The sequence below is a fragment of the Apium graveolens genome, chromosome 3 (assembly GCF_009905375.1).
Source record: "Apium graveolens cultivar Ventura chromosome 3, ASM990537v1, whole genome shotgun sequence".
Lineage (NCBI taxonomy): Eukaryota > Viridiplantae > Streptophyta > Magnoliopsida > Apiales > Apiaceae > Apium > Apium graveolens.
Window position 1 is genome coordinate 244,623,726 of NC_133649.1, and position 6,000 is coordinate 244,629,725.

A 6,000-nucleotide genomic window follows, 5' to 3' on the forward strand; every position below is an offset into this window, starting at 1 on the left:
TTTGGTCCCTGTACTTTTGAAAACGATGAAGTTAGGTCCCCCAGGTTTCCAGACTTTGCAAAAATTAGATTCCTGTTTTAAAAATGTTTAAAAATCATATTTCCTATTTATTTTTATTATAAAAATTCGTTTTTAATTTCTGAAAATTCTAAAAATTAGTATTTTAATTCCGAAAATTATTTTTAATTCAGAAATAAATCTGAATTAATTAGTTAATTAATTTCAGTTAATTTTAATCGATTAATTGGTCAATTAATTTGGAAATTAATTGATTAATTGATTTAATTAATTATTAATTGATTTTAATTTATTATTTAATTAGATATAATTACTTAAAAATGATTTAAAAATTCCGAAAAATAATTTCGAGCTTTAAAATATTATTCTAAATTATTTCCAAGGCTCGATAATTAGTATAAAATTGTTTCGGAGCCAGAATTGGCCAACCGAACCCTATTTATTAACCCGAAATTGATCCAACGACCCGTTTTAATTCCGAAAAATGTTTTAAAAATCATTTTAAATACCCGAAAGCCTATTTATGACCCGAGACTTCTTTATAAATAATATATCATTGAGTACATGATGTATGATGTGCTATATGTGACTTGTTAATTAACTATCAGTTTATATATTCGGTGTTTACTTGATTATTACATAACTTTCAATCCGTTAATCGGATTTTGGTATAACGAAGGGTAGATAAAAGTATGTGTTGAATAGAACTTTATGAGTCGATTATTGATAGATGTTTATGATATGTGAGCAGAAGAGGCAAGGCGTAGGAAAGGAAAACAGGTAGTTGAGGAGTAAGACGATTGTGATTGGAAGCGAGTGCAGTGTAATAAGCTAATACCAGGCAAGTGTTCTGAACTTTCTCGAGATATTGTGGTACTTGATAATCTTGTGATATTGCAAGTGCTTTGAAGCACAGAAACCTAAACCCTGATTCCAGTTATTGATCTTGAGCCGTAACCTGATTCTTTCTAGACAATTGATTGTTGTATACCCAAACACGAACCACGAATCTACGATACTACTCCATAAATACATACAAACTAAATACCAAACGCTGAACTGAATTCCTTATATACTCAATCCATGATATCTTATGCTTTGAAAGACCAAATCCTTAAAACCCTGAAACATTGAAACCTTTGTTATCCAATTCTTTCATTACCCAGCATCCAAGCTTTGAAATTACTCTATTGATCCTTACAAGGATTGAAACCCTTTCATTGTTAAACACTCATTGTTGTTAATGATTCTGGTTATTGTTTATTATTGCTTATTCAGTTATTATGTTAGAATTGGATTGTTTTTATAAAATTGTGGACCAGATTCGTGGTCAGACCATATAATGGTCAAGTTAGGCCAATGTGTGCCTTGGATCCAGTAGTTAGAGCAATGCTGTGTGCCTTGCTCGGGGTTAGTGCGTGACTGATCAGCAGCCTAACCTTGATTTTTAAATTAAAAGTATAATATCCAATTCCAAATCATAATCTATTGTTCACTTGATATCATAATCATGTTCTATTGATGATCATTATTCTCAGTTTTGTCATTGTGACTTGCTGAGCTAGTTAGCTCATTTGTGCGATGTTGTTTATATTTTTTTCCAGCTAAAAAGAAACCAGTTGGTAACGAGGATCCCCAGTCCAGCGCGAGAGCTAGGGGTTCAGGTTGAGAAAGCTGAGCTAGTAGGCTTCTTTTGGAATAATTTAAGTCTTTAAAAGTTTGTAATAAAGTTTAATACTCAGTTTGAGTTTGAATGATTGGGATTTGAACGGTATGTAATATAAGTAGATTTGTGGCTTGTGTGCATACTTTAGCCTGTTGCGATCCGTGGTAGTTGGTAAATAGGGTCACTGCATATTATTGTTATCTTTATTATTGTTATAAGCAGGTTATAAATAAGGGATGTGTATGTGTGTGTGGACCCCAAACTTCTGACCCGGGTTTGGAGGGCGCCACATATAACCCAGACTTTGACAATTTCCTCAGCTGGATTTTGGAAATGGTCTTCATCTGAGATGCACCAATTTAGAGGTAGAAAGTCAGATTCTTTAAAGCAATTACAGATGGCCCTTTCAGTGACTTCCACTTCCTTTACAGGCTTGACTTTCTTAGGCTTTCTCCCCACATATTTGAGATTGAATTGTAGTGAAGGTTTGGCTAAAGGTAGGGTTGTTATTTTCTTAATATTTGTGAGGCTTGAGGTGATTGGAATTTTTAGGATGGAGTTGGTAGTTTGTCTGTAAAGAAATTTTGGCCTAGGTGTTTGGGAAGATTTGATGTTAGAGATAGTTGATGTTGTGGGTTGAGCCGAGGTTTGAGGTGGTTGTGTTTGGATTTTTAGGGTTGTTTGAGTTCCTGAATCATAATGGGGTTTTCTGCTATTCCTTTCCCCTCTTCTCCTCGTGTCTTCATCTTTCTTGTCATCCTCTTTCTTCTTCTCTCCACCCCTGCTTCCAGATGATTTAGTAGACTGACTTGAATTTGAGCCAGAAGGATTTTGATCATCTTTCTTGTGCTCATCATCATCCAAATCATCCTTGTTGATTTTTTATTTGGGCAGGTTTGCTTCTGCATTATCCATATATCTTCTCAACAGTTTTATCATCTCCTCATCTTCAACAGTTTTGTTCCTTTTTACTTTCAGCTCAGTTTTAAGAGTCATAATGAGCCTTTTTTTTGCCATGATGAACTGTTTAGGAACTTGAAAATGTTTGAAATGTTTGGTAGTAGAACAAATGTAAGCCACTCCCTTGCTAGGCTATAGATAAGCTTCTGGGAAAGCAGTTCCTTGTGCATTCTTCAATTCTGTTAGCAAGAGAGTATCTTTATGAATCACAATTCTGACTTTTCTTATCAAAATATCTAATTCAGATGCCCTCCTAGAGATTAGATAGTTACAGGACACCTGCACACATCTGTCTACCCCTGAGTCATTGATGTTGACCACTATCCTTCTTTCTTTGAAATTGTCTTTACTTACCAAGATCACTCTTATTGAGTTTATTGTCCTGTCCAATGCTTTCTTGTAGGTGAAGAAATTGTCATTAAGAGAAACTCTGAGTGCCTTAAGCAGTTCATCAAATTCTCTGCTTTGACTGGGACCCTTAGCTGCTTTAAAAAGTCTCTCCATTCCAATATCAACTTTTCGATTTAAACTTTCTTCAGCACTTTGGACTTGTTGTTGAGATGACCTTGACTGTGCCAACCTAGCCTCTATCTCCCCCTAGTCTTGTTGATAGGCATGAGAAGGGGAGTAGGGATTTCAGGTCTTACTTGTTCAGGAAAAGAAGGTAGTGGTATATTGAGTTTACCCATGATGGTTCCTAAAGCTATGGAATTTTGCATTTGAAGATGTTTAAGGGAGTCCACCAGAGTTTGGATGTCTGTTTGTTGGCTCTTGATAAGAGATGTCAAAGCCTGAATTTGTGCAGTGAGAGAGGAGTTGGAGTCTTGCAATGCTGTGACTTGATCCTGTAGAGATGAATTTGCAGATTTATTGAGGTGGATCCTGGCTGATAAGATTTGCTAGATGTGCCAAAGTTTTCTTCTAAAGCCTCTTTGATCCCTTCCATCAGCAATGCTGAAGGCTTATATCTGCTCTGGTGAAGTTGATCCAGCTGGACCTTGGTGTCATTTGTGAGTAATTTGTTGCTGGATCATTGTATGGAGATTTGTGAAGGATAGTTTGAGATTTTTGACTTCCTTCTCAATAGAGGCAAGATCCATCCCAGCCATTTGCTCAGAAAAATGCTTGAATTTTGAAGAGATCTGCTCTTAAGATGGTATGATCTTGTCCATTTTCTCATTCCCCAGTTTTCTGATTCTGTCTTCATGACCAGTGAGCTTGATTTCAAGAGCCTTACCAAACAGATGAAATGCTTTGAGCTGAGCTTGTATACATTTGTAATGGCATCATAGACAGCTTCTGGACTCAAGTCTTTTGCATTGCTGCCCAGAATAGTAACATACTCTTCTCTAAATCTGGCCAAAACTTGATTCATCTCCAAGGCAAAGTCCTCAGACAGCCATGCATCCACATTCCCATCTGGCTCAACATCATTGACAATTTTCCCCTTTTTCTCCTCAACTTCTTCATTATAAGCAAGCATAATGGCTTGATAATCTTGGTTGCTCATGTTTGAAGTTAAAAGATGTTGTGAGATGTTAGCCAGTCCAGAGATCTGCTCTACTAGTAGATCATCTACATGAGTTGGTTGAGAGGCAGATTCTTGTTGCCACTGAGAGAGTATGTGAGGTTGTTGAGGTTGAGAGCTTGATGGTTCATCAGAAACTCCTGTGACTGAGATCACAATTTGACTCACAGATTTCTCTGTGGTTATGACAGTGTGTTGTCCTCCACTTGTAGTGGGAACCTCCAATTGAATTGGAGGGGATTTGACTGGGTTACTGTCATGTGCACCAGCCTCAAACCCTTGTATGTCTTGCAACACACTGACACTTGAATGTGCTAATCTTGCCTCCCTTATGACAGGATCATGGGCAATTGTACTCCAAGCTTCAACTGCAGAGGCAATTTCTGCTAGGGTTATGAGGGGAGTTGTTCCTTCATAAGGAATCTCCAATTGAATTGGAGAGGATTTAGACAGCTCCCCCTCAGGAGTACTACCCTCAAACCTTTCAGTCTGTGAGGACTATTTTACACATGAAGGTGCATTAGAGATATCCATGGGGTCTTCAGTAAAGACTGATGAACCCCCATGTTTGTGATGGTGTCATCAAGGTCTACCCCAGCATGTAGCCTCTCACCATCTAAATGAGGTGTCTGGGTGGTGAGCAAAGCTTCTTGAGCTAAGTCACTTGATTTTTAGTGCACTTGAGAAATGAAGTCAAGTGGAATTGGAATAGAAGAAATATTAGATAGAAGAAATTGTTGCTCAGTTGTGAGTGTTGGCAGCTCCCCCTGAATAGATGAGGGAGCTTCAAGAGATGTGCTCTCACAGTGAGTGCCTTCCTTGTTTCTCCTACCATACACTTGAATTGCTTTTTGTGCAGGCTGTGCAGACTCACTCCTGGTTGTTTTTACAACTGCATCATGTTGGGAGGATGTAGAGGAAGATAGAGTGGTCAACTCAATTTGTTTACTTTTTTTGGATCTTTTGACCAGAGGTGGTACTCCTTCAGCTTTCTCCTCACCACTCTCATTTAACACAGTTAAGTTTATCCCCTTTCTCTTATTTTTACTGACCTCACCTTTTTGAGAAGATGAGGTAGTTGGTTTTCTAGCTTCTAAAGGTTGTGAAAGAATGGTTGCAGCTTGCGAAGATCCCTGTTGGTGATCCTGTGTTTGTACTTCCACGGGTTTAGGAATCATAGTTGTACTAGATTGTGCATTAGATCTCATGTCAGGCATAGGATAAGGATAAGTCCTAAATCTTTCCAACATAAATGGAGTGATTTTCTGACTTACATTGACCTTATTCTTTGTAGTAAGTGAGCCAAATATTATCTTGGATACTTGCTTACAATTGCCTATCTTAGTACTATCTATACCATTCAACAGATGTATGTCAGCTACTTTATTATTTAAAGTGGACATAATAAATCTAGGAAATAATATTTCCTTACCTCTAGCTGTTAGGGGCATAACCAACATGGTTGCAAGTTCTTCCAGGATCAGTAGACCAACATTCAGGTGTCTGTTGTAGGCAATTGAATACACCGGCTTTTGCACAACACTTGAGATATTGTCATATCCAGTTTTTCTGCAAGTAAAGGCCCTTACTACAGAGTCAAAGATGAATGACCACTCCTTCCTTAGATTGGTTGTAATAACCCCAATTTTTGGAATTTTTAAAACCCTGATGAATAGTAACTTTTACTGATGATGCTGATTAAGGAAAATTATCAGACCACACTATATAGGAGTACTGTTATGGAAATTCTAAGATCGTATTAGTATTCTATAAAGTAAATAAGTGTATGTGAAGATCGTCAGAATCCAAATTCGAACACTTTGATTTT